The sequence below is a fragment of the Macrotis lagotis genome, chromosome 2 (genome assembly GCF_037893015.1).
Source record: "Macrotis lagotis isolate mMagLag1 chromosome 2, bilby.v1.9.chrom.fasta, whole genome shotgun sequence".
NCBI classification, from domain to species: domain Eukaryota; kingdom Metazoa; phylum Chordata; class Mammalia; order Peramelemorphia; family Peramelidae; genus Macrotis; species Macrotis lagotis.
The window spans coordinates 65,950,349-65,969,663 of NC_133659.1; the positions used below are offsets into that span (position 1 = coordinate 65,950,349).

The 19,315-nt window shown below is 35.5% G+C and overlaps 1 long non-coding RNA gene across 2 annotated transcripts in view; it reads left to right on the forward strand.

The window, feature by feature from the left end:
• LOC141512798 (uncharacterized) overlaps positions 1-19,315 on the forward strand; it is a 195,016-nt gene that overhangs the window by 12,653 nt on the left and 163,048 nt on the right. For both annotated transcript variants that reach the window (XR_012475600.1, XR_012475601.1), the window contains exons 2-3: positions 14,653-14,699; positions 14,959-15,027. This is a non-coding gene — a long non-coding RNA (uncharacterized LOC141512798). The remainder of the gene's footprint in view (positions 1-14,652; positions 14,700-14,958; positions 15,028-19,315) is intronic.

Below are 19,315 nucleotides of genomic sequence, written 5' to 3' on the forward strand. Positions count from 1 at the left end.
AGAGAGAGCAAAGCTGATAACTTTGTGCAACTCTTTCTTCTTTAAATCCAATTCATGAGCAGGTCAAGACATGATTGGTCTCCTTTGAACATCACAAATAAACAACAGCCAAAAAGAAAGGAGAGATGTGGGATAAACATAAAAGGGAAAGAATGGGTGCATCAAGGGAGGGTTTTTTGGGAGAAGGAGGGAGACATGGGCATTAGGGAAGGAGCCAGTAGAAAAAAGAGAGATTGAAGGATAATCTTTACATATCTTGTTGGGTAGCATTATTACTGATGTGTCCTTGACCAAGAGCTGTTCCAAGGATGTAGCTTCTAGAGGGTGAGGCAGGAAGTAATCAGCCACTTTGAATCAAGGACTGATAAATGTGGCCGATCACCCTTTCCCCAACTCCTAATTTGTGCCAGATGTATCTCTATAAGTATTTCAAGGTATATAAATGCTTAGGTTAGCACAAAACATCAGGTCTCTCATCTCTCCCACCCTCAGCATGCAAGAAACCACACACAGCTAGAAAGGGCAATCATGAATACGGAAACTACGCCCTTAGAGTTAGACCCATCCAGATCTGAGTGATTCTTGAGAAACAATTTTTTTTTAATGCATCAAAGTCTCTGCAGATGTCTTTCTCTAGTCTGATTATGCATATTGCAGAACAAAGGCCAAAATGTCACCTCTGGGGGTTACCTGATCAAACAAAAAGTAAAAGCTGACAAATAAAGGGAAAGGGTGATAAGACTCAGCCCCCTCCCATCTGCTGTGGAAATCTGTGCTCAGTAGAACTGAGGAGGGGAAACACCTGCACCTTGGGAAAGATCAAAAGAAAAAGGTACCAGCTAGTCTGTTTGTTTGCAACCAGCTGAACCAGATCTCTGATCACCCAAAAATTTATGGGGCAGGTAACCCCCAGGACAACCTCTACCTCCCACTCTTGGAAGGGATTTTACTTGAGAATAACTTAGTGGTTTTTTCTTGGACCCTGTAAATTAAGGGGTTTTAACTTGGAAATTTTGAATATGCATATGAATGTGTACATTTATACATATAGGCGCATATACATATGTGTGCATATTTGTATTTCAACCTAACTTGTTTCCTTTGTAAGTTTTTGTATTTTAATTACAAACTGGGATTCTAAGCTAGGCAATAAAATTATCTTTTGAGAGCATCCATTTGAATACTTGAGTCTCTCACCTAGCAAAGTGTTGATTTCTGGAGACATGCTTTCTGCACCATTCACCTCAATTCATAGTATAAGGTCATTGTTTCACCTGTACATTCCTGATTTCATCCATTTCTTGTGAACTTCCATAGACCTTTTTTTAAGACTTAGGATATTTCACTCAGATAGCTCAAGTTTACTACAGATCAATAAAGAATATTGAACCTGTTCCATTCTGACTAGATTTAGTTCACTCCTCCTCAGTCATCTATTAAGGACACAATATGGGCCAGGAAATGTGCTCCTTAGCCTATTGATCTTCTACTCTGAGGGGCTCACTATACTGGAATTAGGTTAATATGGATACCCAAATAATTTGGGGGACTGTTGCTCAGAACTATTGTACTCAACTGATACAGCAGGCTCAGCCTCCCCTGTAGTTGTTATTACAAAAAAATATATTGGAGGAAGTGAGGTGCTACACTGAGTAGAGCACCAGACATGGAGTCAGGAAGAACTGAATTCAAAACCAATTTCAGGTGCCTTCTAGCTATATGATTGGATAAGACACAATCTCTGCCTGTCCCATTTGTAAAATGAATATAACAGTATCTATATTTCAATGTTGTTGTGAGGTTAAAATGAAGAAATATTTGAAAAAGTTTTTCAAATCTTTTAAAGTATATTTTATTTTTTCCAATTACATGTAAAAAGCAATATTTTACATTTGATTTCTAAAATTTTGAATTCTGAATTCCCCCTCTTCCCTTCCTCTTCCACCTTGAGAATACAAGGAATTTAATAAACATTAAATATGTATAGTCATATAAAACTTATTTCTATATTAAACATTATGAAAGAAAGGGACTAAAGGGGAAAATGAGGAAAATAATTTTAAAAATTATGCTTCAATCTGCATCTAGACTCCATCAGTTCTTTCTCTGAAGGTGGAAAGCATTTTTCATCATAAGTCCTTCACAAATGAATTGGATCATTGTATTGCTGAGAGTGACTAAATCATTCATAAGTTGGCCATTTTACAATGTTGCTATTATTGACTATAATGTCCTCCTGGTTCTGCTCACTTTACATCAGTTCATATAAGTCTTTCTAGGTTTTTCTAAAATCTTCCTGCTCATCATTTCTTCCAGCAGAATAGTATTCCATCACATTCATAAACCACAACTTGCTCACCATTTCCCAATTGATGGGCATCCCCTCAATTTCCAATTCTTTGTTACCAAAAAAAGAGCTGCAATAAATATTTTTTGTACAAATCAGTTCTTCCCCTCACCCTTTTATGTATTTGGGATATAGACCAAGCAGTGGTATCCTTGGCAAATTTTAAGGCACTTTATACATGCATTGTATATTATGGAATAGGTGACCTATCCACACCAATGTCCTGAAGATAAGGCAGCTCTATTTGAATTGAATTTTAAAAAAATATTTCTTTCCCTTCAAATAAGATATTTGATAATGCACTGCATATCTACTGGGTGAAGGGCAGCCATGGTGTTCAATTTATTAACAGGTTACATTATGATTCCACAGGATATTAATGGAACATCAGTTCCCACCTTCAAAGTTCACTTGATAGATAGTTCATAATATAGAGAAACCTTACCCAAAGATTCTTGATTGTTTCCAGTAAGTTGCAAAATAAGAAAGCCACCTAAAAAAAGGCTTTTTAAAAAAATACCACAGTTATTTTCCAAAATTAGTACCCACCATAGAATCTTCCCTTATACCAAAGAGAAACAGTTAAGCAACTCGGTAACGTTCACCCCCATGACAAACCTAGTACCTTGCATAAAAAAAAAACAAACCTGTGATTTTCTTGAAGTAGACAATTGCTCCTGAAGAAACTTCCCTGTCCAAAGTATATTATTGGAACTACTCTACAATTCACAATCTTAGAGTTGTCTTAGTTAATGGAAAATTAAATGACTTTCCCAGAAATATATAGAAATATGTGTCAATGAGTCCTCAAGGAACACTGAGTTAACCATCCTGTCTACTATGCAACATTCCTCCTTTTCTTATGCAATAAGGACTTAATAAATATTAGTCAAATTGAATTGAAGTTGATGTGACTGGGTCTAGCAGCATATGTGACATTTTGTGCCAGGAATCTTTCATCTCCCTACTAAGAAGAAGAAAGTGTATTTCATCATCTGTTCCCCAGGAACAACATAGGTCATTGTACTCAATACCATTTCAGTTTTCTCATACTGTTGCTTTCATTTATATTATTTTTGTCATGATGTAATTGTTCTCTTTATTTTGCATCAGTTTGTATAAACTTTTCCATGTTTCTCTTAATCCTACTGTTTGTCATTTTGTACTGCATAATAATATTTCCTTAAGACACCACAGTTTGCTTGGTCAGCCCCTAAGAACACTGCTTTTCACTTTTCTTTGTGAAAAGCAGTCTTATAATTTGCATTATAAGTGATCCACTGAAAAATGTTCCAGTTGCATTATAAGTGATCCACTGAAAAATGTTCCAATATGTATCACAATGATAATTGTCAACCTGACTGGAATGGGACTCTAACTTCTGGGTGGTCAGAGCCAAACAAAGCAGGCTAGAGACAGGAGAGTCAAGAATCAAATAGAAGTTTAATTTCAAAATGAGTAAAATGCTTGTAAGTGAAAGTTCTCTTGAGAAGCAGGGTTTATGGCTTGTGGCAGGGTTTGGATTTTTATATGAATACCACAAAAAATGCCTCTGGAACACATCACAGTCATTCTTAGGTCTTGAGTAAATGGTTTGCATGGAAGGTCCATAAGTGTAAGCATTTTGGGGACGAAACAGGTAACCTTGGGTACTGTGGGAACAACCTCCAAGTCATTAGATAGTTGAGCCTTGTGATTGTTTTAAGCCTTAAGGGTTGTTGAGCCTTGTAATCATTCAGTGGGCTACAAAACCAGAGTTAGCACTGTAGGAACAGGAGTATAGCACCTGGTTGTGTTCACTTAGCAGTTACAAGCATGGGTATTGTTCAGAGTGTTAGGAAGTTTGATTGATCACTTTCTGTTACAACATATTGGCTAGGGTCTCAACTCTCAGACCAATTTCCCCTGGAAAATAGGGAAATTAATAAATCCTAATGCTGAGGTTTTGCTATGGCTCAGATCTTGGCTCAGATTATTTGGTTCTCCAATTGTTAAGCCAAGTTCAGAGCATAACCTGATTGTGGAACCATAGCTTGAATAAACAGGGTATCTCCTATTATCTTGGCATTTCTCTATTTTTGGTCAAAGGGAAGGGTTCTGAAAGAATCTCTACTTTCATGGCCAATAAAACAGAGGCAGGTACAAAACAAGATACTACAAGAAGTCAGTTAGGCCAGGAAGAGATGTTGCCAAGGGGATTAGTTCCTTGATGGGACCTGTTAGAAAAGTATGTCCCAGTATCATTGCTAGCTATTATTTTGTTGCAAGCAGAAAGGAGGAGCAAAAATGTGAAGGAAGAAATGCCAACATATGCTTAAATCAGGGCCTTGGTATTTGGACATATGACCAAAGAGAAGAGGAGGAAAAAATCTAGGACAGTATACTTGACCTTCACCTAGAATCTTGGAAGAGATACCTCCTCTGGATGCTACTTCTGGGTTCATCCTAGGAGAATCTTGAGGTCCCTGAAGGGTTCTACCATTTACTCAGGAGCAAGGGCATTCTTCAAATGATCCAACAGTATACAACCATAAGATTGGAAGCTGTGCAGGGTAGTCAAAAAGACCTGGGAAGGACCTTTAGATAAAACACCTTATATCAGTCTTTGGATCTGAGTTTCTTTTCAGTATAACTCAGTTCTTAGTTCTTACTTAAAAGTCTTTAAACCACACAGAGAGGTGATCTAGTTTCCCAACCACATAGGGTTAGGCTCAAGCAATGCAATAAAATTTTTCTCACAATTCCCATAATTACATAAAGTCAGGTACAGATAAAACTATGTCAAGGTCTCACAGTGGACTAGTTCTGAGAAGGGAAGATTGACACATCACCAAGATAACCAAGAAATTTTAAACATAAGCCTCTTGAAACAAAAGGTCAAAGCAATACAATAATTATCATAATATTAATTAAAATCAAGTCTCTTTGTATATTAGTAACTCATTCTCAATATCTAGTTAGCTAGCACATTTTGAATCCCAAATGTCTCTTGTAGATACCTAGAAATCTTTTTTTAGGACAATAATCTTTATTATCAGGACATCTCTAAGAGGGCTCTGCTTCTCTGGTTCCAAATCTGGAAGCTCCTAGAAAATTTTGACTTATTATAATTTATTACAGTCATTAAAACTTGGTTCTTCAATTTTGAAGCTTCAGAGAATTTCAATTTATACACCATTTGCTATTTCTATCCTTACCTAAATCTTGTACCTTATATGAGTCTTCATTTCTGAGTTACTTTTCTGTTTCTTAGCTCAGCATCAGATAGTTTTGATAATTCCTGCCTTATGATATAGTTTAAGATCTGATACTGCTAAACATTCTTCCCTTACATTCCTTTACCACTCTTGACTTTTTGTTATATTGACCCTGCCTACCCCAGAATAATTTTTATTTCTCCAATTATTTAATCTGATATGGTTCTGAGTTTGTTTTATCAAATGTACTTCCAGGTAAAACCCAATTGCACCCATATTTTAAAATATTTTAAATAAAGTAAGTATTGTTCTTTACCAAAAACTTTTTCCTACTTCTAATGATATAATTATATGTATATTATTATTATTGATATTATCAATTTTATTAATAGTTTTCATTGTTAAATCATTTCTGCATTTCTGATATAAGTCCCAATTGGTATCCCTTTTCAATTTGGTTAAAGATCAATCTGAGTTTTGTTTGACAAGAGTGGAAAAGTGAAGAAGACCGAAGAAAAGCAGAAAAGTTCAAAGAGATAGAAGTGAAGGATAATTTAAATAATTAATTTTAAGCTCATCTCTATTTGCCTCAACTCATCATATGTAAAAATAGGGACCCCCGGAGGAAAAAAAATGGCAAACCACTCCAGCATCTTTACCAAGAAAACCCCATGATCAAAGTCCATGGGATCTTACAGAGACAGGCATGATTGAACAAAAACATGGGGAAGGAAAGAGAAGATTTTTAGAGAAATTATTTCAATCTTCCCCAAGAGGTGAATGTGTGACCCAAAGCTTTCCTCCAAACAGCCACAGCTGCCTTCTGACTCTGCGTCTGGAGGTTCCTTTTCCCATTGGTAAGTTCTTCCTAAAATATCTGAGGGCTGAACCAGTCATTCCTCATTCTCCAACCACCATGTCCTGTACATTTATATGTCAGCTTTTTTCCTATTTGAATGTAAGGTCTTTGAGGATGGGGACTGTCTTTCTTTTTTTGGCTTGTATCGGTATCTCCAGCATTTAGAATAGTGACTGGCACATAGTAATCATTTAACAAATGCTTTTTGATTGACTGAATGTGGTTCAGTGGAATTAAAACACTGATTAAATTTTAGAAAACCTGGATTCAAATCCCAGCTCTGGCACTTACTGCCTGTGTGACCTTGTCAATTCACTTAATCATTAGTTAGCTTCAACTTCTCTTTTTTACAAAGGGGATTATATTAGATGACCTCTAAAGTCCCTTATTGCTCTAATTTTTAAAAAGACTTTTTTAGTTTCTTTTGCGAGGCAAATGGGGTTAAGTGGCTTGCCCAAGGCCACACAGCTAGGTAATTATTAAGTGTTTGAGACCAGATTTGAACCCAGGTACTCCTGACTCCAGGGCTGGTGCTCTATCCATTGTGCCACCTAGCCGCCCCTTCCCTTCCTGCTCTAAATCTACTATCCTATTATTGGGAATGCAGGTAGAAAGGAGACTATATAATTGAAAAATCACTACATTTGGAGTCAGGTGACCTGGATTCAAATTCCCTAAGTAGTTCACATTGTTTCTTGGAACCTCAATATCTATATCTGTAAAATGATCCATTGGACTTCATGGTCTTTAAAGTCTGAAAGATTCAATGACATGAGTAGAGGAACCTGTACCTCTGGTTCTCTAACTCAAAGAAGATGAGCTCCAAAGGAACTGGGAGATGGTGTCAATCTTTGAGGACATATAACCACCCTGCTATGACAGGGTCTCTGGACATATAGTTGAACTATAGAGTGAGGAGAAGAGGTTTAACAGTTAGAAGGGATCAACACACTTGAAACTAGTCATTTGTGGACTATAAGTGATGAAGCCATGAAACATTGGGGGATGTTGAGCACACTGTAATTTGTCTATCATAGAATATATTCTGTTTAGTGTTAAAACTTGTTTTTTAGATACATTTTTCAGGAGGGTGGAGAGGGTTTGAAGAAGAAAACATTTCCTAAAGTTTCTGGGTGGGATTTAAAATATACCAACTAATGTCTTGGGTATTATTTTATTTCTCTCTAATTTTCAATTTGAATATTCTTTCACAACATGATTAATAAGGATCTATGTTTGCCTGGTTATACATGTAGAGCCTATATTAGATTGCTTTCTGTCAGAGGAAGGAGGGAGGGATGGGAGGGAGGGAGAAAAAAATGTAAAATTTAAAACCTAGGAAAAAAAGATTGTTGAAAACTGCCATAGCATGTAAGTGGGAAAAATAAATAAAATATTTTTTCCCACAAAAAATAAAATAAAATGTAAGATTATAGGTTCAATACAAGATTAAAGGCAACTAGGTAATTTGTCTAAAGTAATATTGATAATGAATAACTGAACAAAGAAAAAATACCAACTAAGACCCATGTCTAAAAGGAACCTTTACCATATAATAGAAATACAAGAATATTTTTTTTTTCATTCTTGGACTCCCAAGATTCATTACTAGAAAGAACCTGAGAAAAACTGCCAAATCTGGGTTGGGGGAGGAGGTAACATCCAATGGGAAATTCTTCTGAAAATATTGTCTGGAAGGAGGAAAACATGTTCTTATCTCTTAGAAACCAAACACTTCAATGAATATGGAAATGTTTTGGCTCCCTGCTTCAAATTATTTAAATTACCCTTCATTTCTTTCTCTTTGATCTTTTCAGGCCGTGCTTTTCTTCAGTCTTCTTCACTTTTCCACTCTTGCCAAACAGACCTCAGGTTGATCTTTAGCCAAGTTGAAAAGGGATACTGTGGCAGCTGAGCTCTCATCATTAGCTTTTATCACATTGTTTTCTCATTTGCTATTCAAAACAGGTTCATTTAGTTTTCAAAATCAAGTTGGTTTTTTTGTTGTTTTGTCATTAGAACAGATCTACCCTAAAAGAAGCAAAGCAAGAGAGCTTCCCCTACTATTTTCCAACCATATGACAGAGAGAGAGAGAGAGAGAGAGAGAGAGAGAGAGAGAGAGAGAGAGAGAGAGAGAGAGTGAGTGTAAGGGAAAAGGAAGAGGAAAACCCTATTTACAAAAAGCTGGAGGAAGATGAAAATATTAACTAATATCATGGTTTATGCAAAAAGAAGGGTAATGAAATGAACCATTTAAAACTCTTCACAAACTGGCCCCAACCTGCATTTATTTTCTTTCTTTCTCTCTCTCTCTCTCCCTCCCTTCCTTTCTTTTTCTTTCTGTGGACTTTTTTTTAGGTTTTTGCAAGGCAAATGGGGTTAAGTGGTTTGCCCAAGGCCACACAGCTAGGTAATTATTAAGAGTATGAGGCCACATTTGAAATCAGGTACTCCCGACTCCAGGGCTGGTGCTCTATTCACTGTGCCACCTAGCCGCCCCTGCGGACTTTTAAAAAAAATGCTCTATTTTATTTTTCTATTTATATGCATTAGTTGTTTTTCCACATTTATCCATTTGCAAATTTATAAGCTACACATTTTTCTATCCCCCCCTCCCTTTCCTTCCCCTCTCCCCTGACAGTGAACAATCTGGTAAAAGTTATACATGTACATTTGTGTTCAACACATTTACATATTAGTCATTTTGTGCAGGAGGAATTAGGACTAAGGGAAAAGAAAGAAAGCCATGAGATAGGAAGGAGAGACACAAGAGGAGTTTTAGAAAAGTAGACACAGTATACATTCAGATTCTGTAGTGTTATTTCCCCCTGGAGGTGGAGGGCATTGTCTATAACAGGTCTCCCACTCAACTTGCATTTTTTTTGCTTACTTTACATTATTCTACTATTCAAACAGTTTAGGCTAGTCAAATGGCCTTCCTGCTTTTCCTTCTCCAAGGCTGTCATCTCCCCAATCTTCCAATTGATTGTCTCCCATTCCTGGAATGCTCCTCGCCTCCATCTTTCTAGATTCCTCATTTCCTTCAAGAACTCAGTTCAATCATTGCATTCCACATGAGACCTTTCCAGCAGCTAGTTCCTTCTCAAAAGCACTTTGCATTTATTTTATTTATATCTATATCTAATCTATCTCTTCTATCTGTCTCTATCTTTATCTCTATCTCTATCTATCTATCTATCTAATCTCCTCTAGCTGGATTATAAGCTCCTTGAGGGAAGGAACTTTTTTTTAAATTTGGTATTTCTGGAACCTAATACTTGAAACATGTTAGACACATAATGAAAGATCATTGTTTGACTGATTGATGGGGACATAAATATAACTATTGAAAAGATTCTAGGGGTGGCTAGGTGGCACAGTGCATGAGCACCAGCCCTGGATTCAGGAGGACCTGAGTTCAAATCCAGCCTCAGTCACTTAATACTTACCTACCTGTGTGACCTTGGGTTAGTCACTTAACCCCATTTGCCTTGCCAAAAAAACAAAGCAAAACAAAAAAAAAGAGAAAATATTCTATATGGGGAACTTGACCATATAACAATATTATGTGAGGATCACATGAAGAATAATGGATGTATTAAATTGAGAATTCACTCTTGAATTATGGGATAAGCAAAGCCACTTGAACAGTAATTTTTGTAATCAAAGCTACAGGTGACTTTGATCCACTGTTAGGTATATCACTCATGTTAAAGATATCTAAAGAAAGAAACCATATATGCTGAAATATTATTTTTAGTAATAAAAACTAGAAACAAAATAGGCTTCAGTTTGTTGAGTAATGATTATTCAAATTGAGGAATATGAGTGCTCTAAGAAATGAAAAATAGGAATTTAAAGAAATGTGGAATGATGTAGATCAATTACCAATTGCATATGATTTCATTTGGTCATCTTAACAAGCCTATGAAGTATAGAGTGAGAGAAGGTCATTGACTTGTCTAGAATCACACAATAAGACTCTGAGGGCATATGTGATCTCATATTTTCCTGACTCCAGGTTCAGGACTCCATTCCCTTCACCACCTAGCTACTTTTGTGGATTAATGTGAAGACAAAGAAGAATATTTCAAGTGAATTCTCAAGATATCTTTCAGCAGAATGATCACATTCCCAAAGATTATCCCCAAATGTAAATGGTGATAGTCACTTAACTCATTTAAAGAAAAGATTTAGAACAGAAATAGGACAGAACTTCTTGTATTAGAGCTGGCTATTTTATTTGGAATATAAGGCCAGGTGTTAATCTTCTGTGCTTAAGGAATATACACTGATCTTTGAGGGCTTCATTTCACTTAGTATCGTAGTTTGTGCCAAACTGAGACACAAATTGAACACACCTAAAAAGAGAAGCTATCTATTTCCTGAAGGTTAAGTAGGGCTTAAAAGAGTGGTGGTTCTAAATGTGGATCCAGTTTCCTTAGGTTATTATAAGGGGTCCATTTCATTTTTTAGTGCTATAGAATGAATGCAAACTTACCTCCTACAGACTGGAGAAGTCTGTCAGCAATACATATGTGTGTTTCTGTATATGCATATACACATCTCATATCTATTTAATTATATATATATATGAGATGGATATTATATAATCTATATTGTATATACACACATTATATGTTGTGTATATATGTTGTTGAGTCATTTATCAGTTGTGTCTGATTCTTTGTGACCTTATTTGAGGTTTTCTTGGCAAAAATACTGGTTTGACATTTTCTTCTCTAGCTCATTTTACAAATAAGGAAACTAAAGCAAACAGGGTAAAGTGACTTCTCTAGATTCACACAGCTAGTAAGTGCCTAAGACTGGACTTGAACTCAGATCCTCCTGTCTCCAGGCTTGACACTCTATCCGTTATATCATTTAGCTGTTCCATATGTATGTATATATGTGTGTATATACACTTATTTTAAAATATGTATGTATATATGTGTATATATACACTTATTTTAAAATATGTAAATTCATGGTGAATAAAAATTAATTAAAAACTACTGAATGTATAACTTTTCATCAACATTTATTTTTCCATTAACTGGTGATAGTAGTACAAATGCTATCATATGAAGGTGTGCAACTTTTTAATGGTCCTCCATACAGAAAGATTTATAACTGCTGAACTAGTGGAAAGAGAACAAGACTGAAATTCTAAATCCTATTCCCAGTCTACAAACCAACCATCAGTGCAGCTGGGGGAACAGTCTATAAAGACTACTAGAATCAGGAAGACCTCAGTTCAAATTTGACCTCAGTCTTTTACTAATAAATTCTCTTTTGTGTACACTTTTACTAATAAGTGATCATTTGCATATACTTTTTCAAATATAAAACGGGGTTAAAAATAGTACCTGAGTAGTTAAGTGACACAGTGGATAGAGCAATGGGTTTGGAATCAGGAAGACTTATCTTCACGAACTGAAATCTGGTCTCAGATACTTACTACCTGTAGTACTTACTAGTAGTTCCAGACTCTGGGCAAATCGCATCATTTCATTGCCTCATGCAAAGAAAATGAAAGAAATTAAAGAAAATGGGTAAGACTGAGCATCTTTAAAGAATAGAGTATGGCCTGGATGAGTGGATTCAGATGGTTTCAGAGGACAATAATAATAATAATAATAAAGCTTTTGTAATTGTGTTCTAAAGTTTGCAAGGTATTTTTAATACTTAATCTCAATGAAATCTCACAATAATCCTAGGAGACTCAGAGAAATTATATGTCTTGCCTATGATTCCACAGATAGAGTAAGATAAAAGATTTAAACCCAAGCTTTTCTTACTTTAAGGATATGATTCAAAACCTAGTATCCTTCAAAGTTTAACTCAATGGATATTTGTACATGGAGACTGATTCTCCCAACACATCCTGCTGAAAAATATATCCTTGCATATTATATATCATATGTTATATGATATATAATAATTTATATTTATTTGTATATAATTATATACACAAAGATTCCCTGATAGACTATAAAGTTCCCTGTGGTCAGAAATTCTTTTCTTCTTTGTATTTTTGTTTCCAGGGTTTGGCAAATAGATTTCAGGTATGAGTAAGTAGCTATTGATTGAATACTTGGTTTTCTGTCTTTACATACCCCTGCCACATAACAGTTCGTATTTTATATAATACTTTAAGGTTTGCAAAGCACTTCCAAATACTGTCCCACTTTATCCTCATAATAACTCTGGAGGGTAAATGCTATTATTTTCATTTTACCAAAGAGGAATCAGACCAGAAATGACTTGTCCAGGGTCACACAGCCAGTTTAAGTATCTGAAATCAGGTTTGAACTCTAGTGTTTCTGACTCTGGATTTAGCATACCATCTTCTATGCCACCTTGCTACCTGAAAGTAGATATTTCATAAATGTTTGTTTATTGATTGAATCTCCTTTTCCATGCCATCTGTCAGGGTAAGTGGTCAGATCATTCAGATTAAATGTTTTTCTCTGGACTGTACAATTTTTGTTTCCCTATATTGGAGTAGTTCTCCCAAAAAAATGAACCAAGGGAACACGGATAGTGAGTGGGTAGATGAGCAAGGAATCAAATTCTTTCTATAACATGAAGAATTGCTTGGGGGCAAGTATTTCCCCAGGAGAGTTCTCTCTTTCAGCCCAAATGTCTTTCATGTGACAGGGTTATTCCACCTGTGTAGGAGTTTATGATTAAAAGAAGATAATCTGAGTGGTTAGTGGAGGCAGGCCTCAAGATCCCCAGTTTAATACATCACTGTTTGTGTAGGTGGGTGACAGGGAAGTAGAAGGAACTTTATAGTCATCAGATACTGACCTCAGATGTGAAAAAATGGGAGAGATCATTATTGGCCTTTTCATAACTTTCATAACTTTTTATTATGTATAATATATTACCTTTTCTCTTTTTCTCACCTCTCATGGAAAAGATAACGTTTGTTCAAACTAGATTAGAGCCTCATCTGATACTCATCTAAGTTTATTTTGACAGTCAGGGAAAGTTACCTTTTGGTTTAATTTGACCTCTCTAAATATAACCTTTCCTGGCTAGGAAAACAAATTAGAGGTATACCAGATAAAACCAGCTCTGTTTAAACATATGCTATTGAATTCATAAGCAGAGAGAAAGGAAGCAATAAAACACATGCTCCTATTAAGGAGTTAGTCCTTCTGAACAATATTGGAGACACTATCTTACCTCTTTTATTTAAAGTTCTGGAAGACTAAAGGTCAGTGGAGATGCTCATTCCCTTCTCCCCACCCCCATCCCTGCCACTTCCTCCAAAGAACAAGACAGCTTTGAATCAGGAGGATCTTACCTATTAATAAAAATAAAACTTCCTTATTTCAATCAACAAAATATGATGGGCTCTAAGAGACAGAGCTGTTCAGGGAAGAGGTGACTGATTCTGCTCCACCAAACTCCTATTTCCTCCCCTAAAATGTCATCACTGAACTCTGTTTTTACTTTCTCTTTTGAAATCATTCTAGCAGCTAACTCCACTAGAATAGAAGCCCTTTGAGGTCAGGAACTCTTTAGTCTTAGTCTTTGTCTCTTCAGTACCAAGCTCAGAGTCTTGCAAATAAATGTTCATTAAGTGAGTAAATGAATGAAAAAGACTGCGAAACTCCCCCATTAATTATCATCTCATCTATACTTGTTTCTAATGAACCTATATTCAAGGCCCATCTTTAATATAAAACCAGATCCTGTGGGCCTAATTTCAGTTTTCCTATTTCTTCTGGAGATAGGATAGTATGAGCCTGCAAAGAAAACCAGTTGTGTTTCTTCTATGTTTTGGGTATTTTCCCCCTAGCCTGTCAATTAGCTAAAGTAAAAAAGCATCAGACCAATGTGTGATTTAATTAAATGTCACACCACCAGTTGTTCAGCATAGTATGGGTATCTGTGGGTGATGGAGAAGCAGGACACTTTCTTTCCCACAGAAAGGAAAATTGCAAAGACTTCAGAACCACAATGGCAGAAATTTGAGTTTTTTCTCTCTCTCTCATCTCAGTCACATCTGACCCAAACTGTCATCTCGGATTAATGCCATAATACACAAATATCTACCTTCCTAAGGATCGGGAATTTACATCATCACTAAAAAATAACTTCTTATCTTCTTCCAACTGTTTCCACTCTTCACCTCTCTACCATTCTCACTCTTTTCAGTGTCACAATTCTTTTCTGCTTGGCTGTCCTTTGCCCATGTGGTAAGTTGTGATTTGTTTTTCTATGTCTTCAGGACTTCAAGAAGTAGACTGAGGAGGTGGCCTTCTGGATATCAATAAGGTAGGAAACCTTTAATAAAAAAAACAGACTTGTCCCTTGGGAAAGGGTAGAAGGACACCATCACTAACCCTCAGAATTGGCAGAACTTGGAATAAAAAAGAAAAGGAAGACCTAGAATCCAACAAGAAGAAACATGACTGAGTCAGACATATGGTCTGACTAGAACAGAAGTAGGAAAGAAACAAATATTTATGAAGTTACTACTATGTCTGAGATACCATGTCTTTACTGATACGATCTCATTTTTTTTTCTTTAAAGCAACCCTGGAAAATAGGTGGCATTATTATTCTAAATTTTCAATTAAAGAAACTGAAGCAGAGATTAAGGGTAAGTGGTTGGATGACCTTCTCAATGTCACTCAGCTGGTAGTAGTAGTAATAAAAATAATTACAAACAACAACAATAATTTATATAGCATTTACTATGCTAGGCACTGTCTTTAAGTGTTTTACATCTTTTATCTCATTTGATCCTCAAAGCTAATCCTGGGAGGTCGGTGACATTATTATCCCCATTTTATAGGAAACTTAGGTAAACATAAATTAAGGGACTTAGCAAGTGTCTGAGGTCACATTTGAACTCGGGTCTTCCTCTTGTCCTAATGCTCTATGCACTATGGTGCCACCTAGAGGTCTGATAGTAAACTAGGCTTAAAGACAGCTCTTTAGATTGTTTTTTCAACTAAAGTGGGGAACCTTGTACTAGGCACTGCAACACATTGACTTCTTCAAGATGGGCAGAAGAAAAGAATTCCCTTTGTTTTTCCTTCACCCTGAAGAATGGAACCATGAGAGATCCACAGATCTTAATCTTTTCTATGAATAAGCAGTTGGCAAGAGTCTACTCTTTTGTTGAATGAATAACTAGTTTTCTCCTCATCTTTTTTTTATGATCCCCCCCCCCCCTGACAAGTCTACAATCTTTGTTTCTAATTGTAGCATTAGGAAGAGGTCATTAGTCAATGATTAAAAAATATATTTCTATAAAACACCGAAAAAGGGGGAAAAAGTGTCTAAAAGAAGACAACCAAGATGGTGAAGGTTTCAAAATCATTCCATATGAGAATTGGCTGAAGGACCTGAAAGAGACTTATTTAGCCTATTGAAGGAAGATTCAGGCATGACTTGATGGCTATCTTCAAGTATTTTTAGGTAGAAGAGGAATTAACGTTGTTTTGCTTGTGCCCGGAGGACGTAACTAGAAGCAATGAATAGGAGCTGCAAAAAAGGCAGGGAGTAGGAAGAATTTTTTAATATTTAGAAATAATATTTATCCTTCATTTTTGAAGACCTTGATATCAGGAAGGTGAATCCATGCCAGGCACATGAGTTGGATTTGAGTGAGGGGGCTGAGCTAAGTCACGAGCCTCACTTTCTCCACTAGAGCCATCTGGGTTCAGAGACCATATATGAATCAGGATGACTGGAGATGGCCCTGTATGCGAGGCAATCAGGGTTTGCCCAAGGTCACACAGCTAATAAGTGGCAAGTGTCTGAGACTGGATTCAAACTCCTATCCTCCTAAATCCCAGGCCAGTGCTCTATCCTCTATGCCTTCTAGTTGTCCTTAATATTTAGAAATAACCTAATGTGGAACAAAATACCCTGGAGCTAAGTTCTTCTAGTAGAGGTTGCACGACCACTTGGTTCAATGCATTGGACAACTCATTGTTTTTTTTCAGGAATCAGCTGGATCACATGAACCCAGAAATCCCCTGTAACTATATAATTCTACGAGAGATTTTTGATGGATGAGGATATTTGTATTAAGTGTAATGAAACTGTAGGACTTTCATGGGGTCAAATGGTTGGTCGCAGCTGCCAATGATGCTTTGCACCTACATATCTCTTTTGGGAAATATCTATGGTAGAAATCGTTTGTGGTGTGTGTGTGGGGGGGTGTCTAAGGCCCTCAATTTATAAGTTATACAGATTTTCTGATCCTAAGTTGGCATGAATTCCAAGAAAGTTATACACCTCTGAAAGACCAGAAAATTCAAAGTAGGCAGATTTGAGGCTAAGATAGAGTTAATTAGTTTTTACAAAAGGATATTTACTAATTTGCTATATACAGTGAGAATAGTATTCTCAGAATTACCTCTCCCCCAAAGTCTGTGACACATTCTCCCATCTGTATTTATGAAGTCCAGTAGAAAAAGGGCCCATTGTTCTCAAAATCCCTTCCTAGCAGCTTCCATGGTGGTACATTATCTGGGTCACCTTTTCTTCTTTGACTACTCTTTTTTCATTTCCTTTCCTGGTGACGCCTTTATGGAACACTCATTGTAACTTTCCCTTGGCATGGTATATATAACTGTTGAGTTCTTTATTGTCTTTAAGCTGTCTCTCCTCAGTGTCTTAATTCCCAAAGAAAATAATACCACTATCTACTGCCTATCCTAGAAATATAGTTAGAATTCTAATGAAGTCTAAATTCTTTGATTCTCCAGTTTATAAGGTACTCAAGTCAAGGTGGCAAGGAAAAAGAAGGTTATTTTTCTTTTCTCTATACTCTAAAGAAATTCCCTTTCAGGGATTTTACTAGAATTGCTCTATTTCTTCTCTAAGTTCTCAGAGATTCAAATAGGGGTGGGGGTGGGGTTGGGGGAGAGGAGGTTTTTCTGAATTGACTTGCTACTTTATTGAATACTCAGAATACATACATAGGAGGAGAGGCAGTACATTAGTTTTAAAAGTTTGATTGATTGATTAAATGAACCTCCAATCTTATACTAGTACATGAATACTGCCATTATCAGCTCAGAAAAGATTTGGGTTCCTTTTTTTTCAGATTGTATACTGAGAGCAGCCATACCCAACATGGGGAATCTTCCATCTTGTCAGTGGAAAGAATCAGCCTCATAATCATCCCCAAATTCTCTCCCTGAGTGATTTAGTCCTTCCAAGGACAGTTAATAAGCAATCATGCAAATAAATAGTCATGAATTTCATCTCTGGATTTATTCTTTTGCTCAGCATTCAAATTTTAAAATCCTTGTCCAGGCATATCCCCAGTGCAGTTATTCTTACTACTCTTGTGTATTTACTTATCAATGTAATTGTTCCATGTTTAATAACTTGAAGTGGTTTTAAAATGGCAAACATAATAAAATCAGTGATTTGTATTTGTGATAATTTGGAAATACAATTGATGTCATCTGAAGTTTTGTTTCATGTTTTAAAATACTTGATGTTTATGTTATATTGCTAAATTCTCTTTATTGTGAAATTTGAGAGGCCATTGTTACAGAAATGTTGTTAGATAAAACAGCTTTTTAATCTAGATTCTATTATATACAAATTGAGCTTTTAAAAAGATGTGATTAAAAATAGATATTTGAAAATTGTTAAATATTTAATGAGGCATATTTTGTTATAAAGCAAACAATAATATATATATTTGTAAATTTTCTTTTGAAATCCTTGATGATTATGAAATATATAGGGTGGTTTAAAGATATAACTTCAACATATAAATGACAGCAAACTACCAAGTATGTGTTATATGTCTGAAATTCCAGAAATATAGGTAGTTTTTAAATTTATAAATAAAGAATAAATGAAATGCTAACTGTTAGGGAAACATCAGGAAAGATATTCAAACCTTAAGTTGTTGGGGGGTGTTTTTGCTATTGAAGATAAAAATTCCTGGGACTGTAATTTTCTTTTGTTTTGAGTGCTTACAGGGATAATTGTCTGAATTGTCATGAAACCAATCATACAAAATGGCATGTGCTGCAATCTGGGAGTTCTAAAGGTGCATGTCTGTACTTGGGAAAATCTTTGGGAATGAGTAGGATCCTTGTGACTCTATTTCTCCATTGTGCTATTTCTTTTCTGAAGAGGAAAAAATGCCCTATCTGGTTAATCCTGAGTCTTGCTTTTGAGACCCTATGGCTATATGATTGGCATTCAGATATGATTCATTCCTGGAATCAAACAGAACTAAGGGAGTTTTTCCCAATTTCTAATATAGGGCATTATTATAACTTCATATTTCCATTTTATAGCAAATTTATATAATCAAGAAGTTTTTAAAATACAATGTGAAATCTATTAAATAATTGATATTGGAATAACGCTGAACTACTAATAGGATGCAAGAATGAATATTTTACAACTTTATCCTAAATTTGTGGTCAAATTATAATAGAGTGATGATATCCTCCTAAGAGGGGAATGATTAAACAAAATAATAAAACAAAGATGTAAAATAAACTTTTCTAATTAAATGGAATAGTAAATTTTGAGAAAGCAGCAGGATTAGATTATTTTCTCTAACAACTATGTACAGATGTATTGGATTGACTTCCAAATTTAACTATCATGGAAATTCAGGCTTTGAGTATCTTTTAATAATCATTTTTCAAAATTAGGTTGTGTTTTTTAATTAAGTATTTAGAAAGTTGCATATAAATTGTATTGATAATGGTGAAGACAGTGAAATTATTTCCCCCATTTAAAAATATTTTTAAAAAGCAAAAGAACAGACTTTAAATGAACTTTCTAAGGAAAAAGCATTAGTACCAGATGGATTTACAAGTTAATTCTATCAAACATTTAAGATCAACTAATTCCAATATTAAATACATTATTCAGAATAATAGACACAGAAG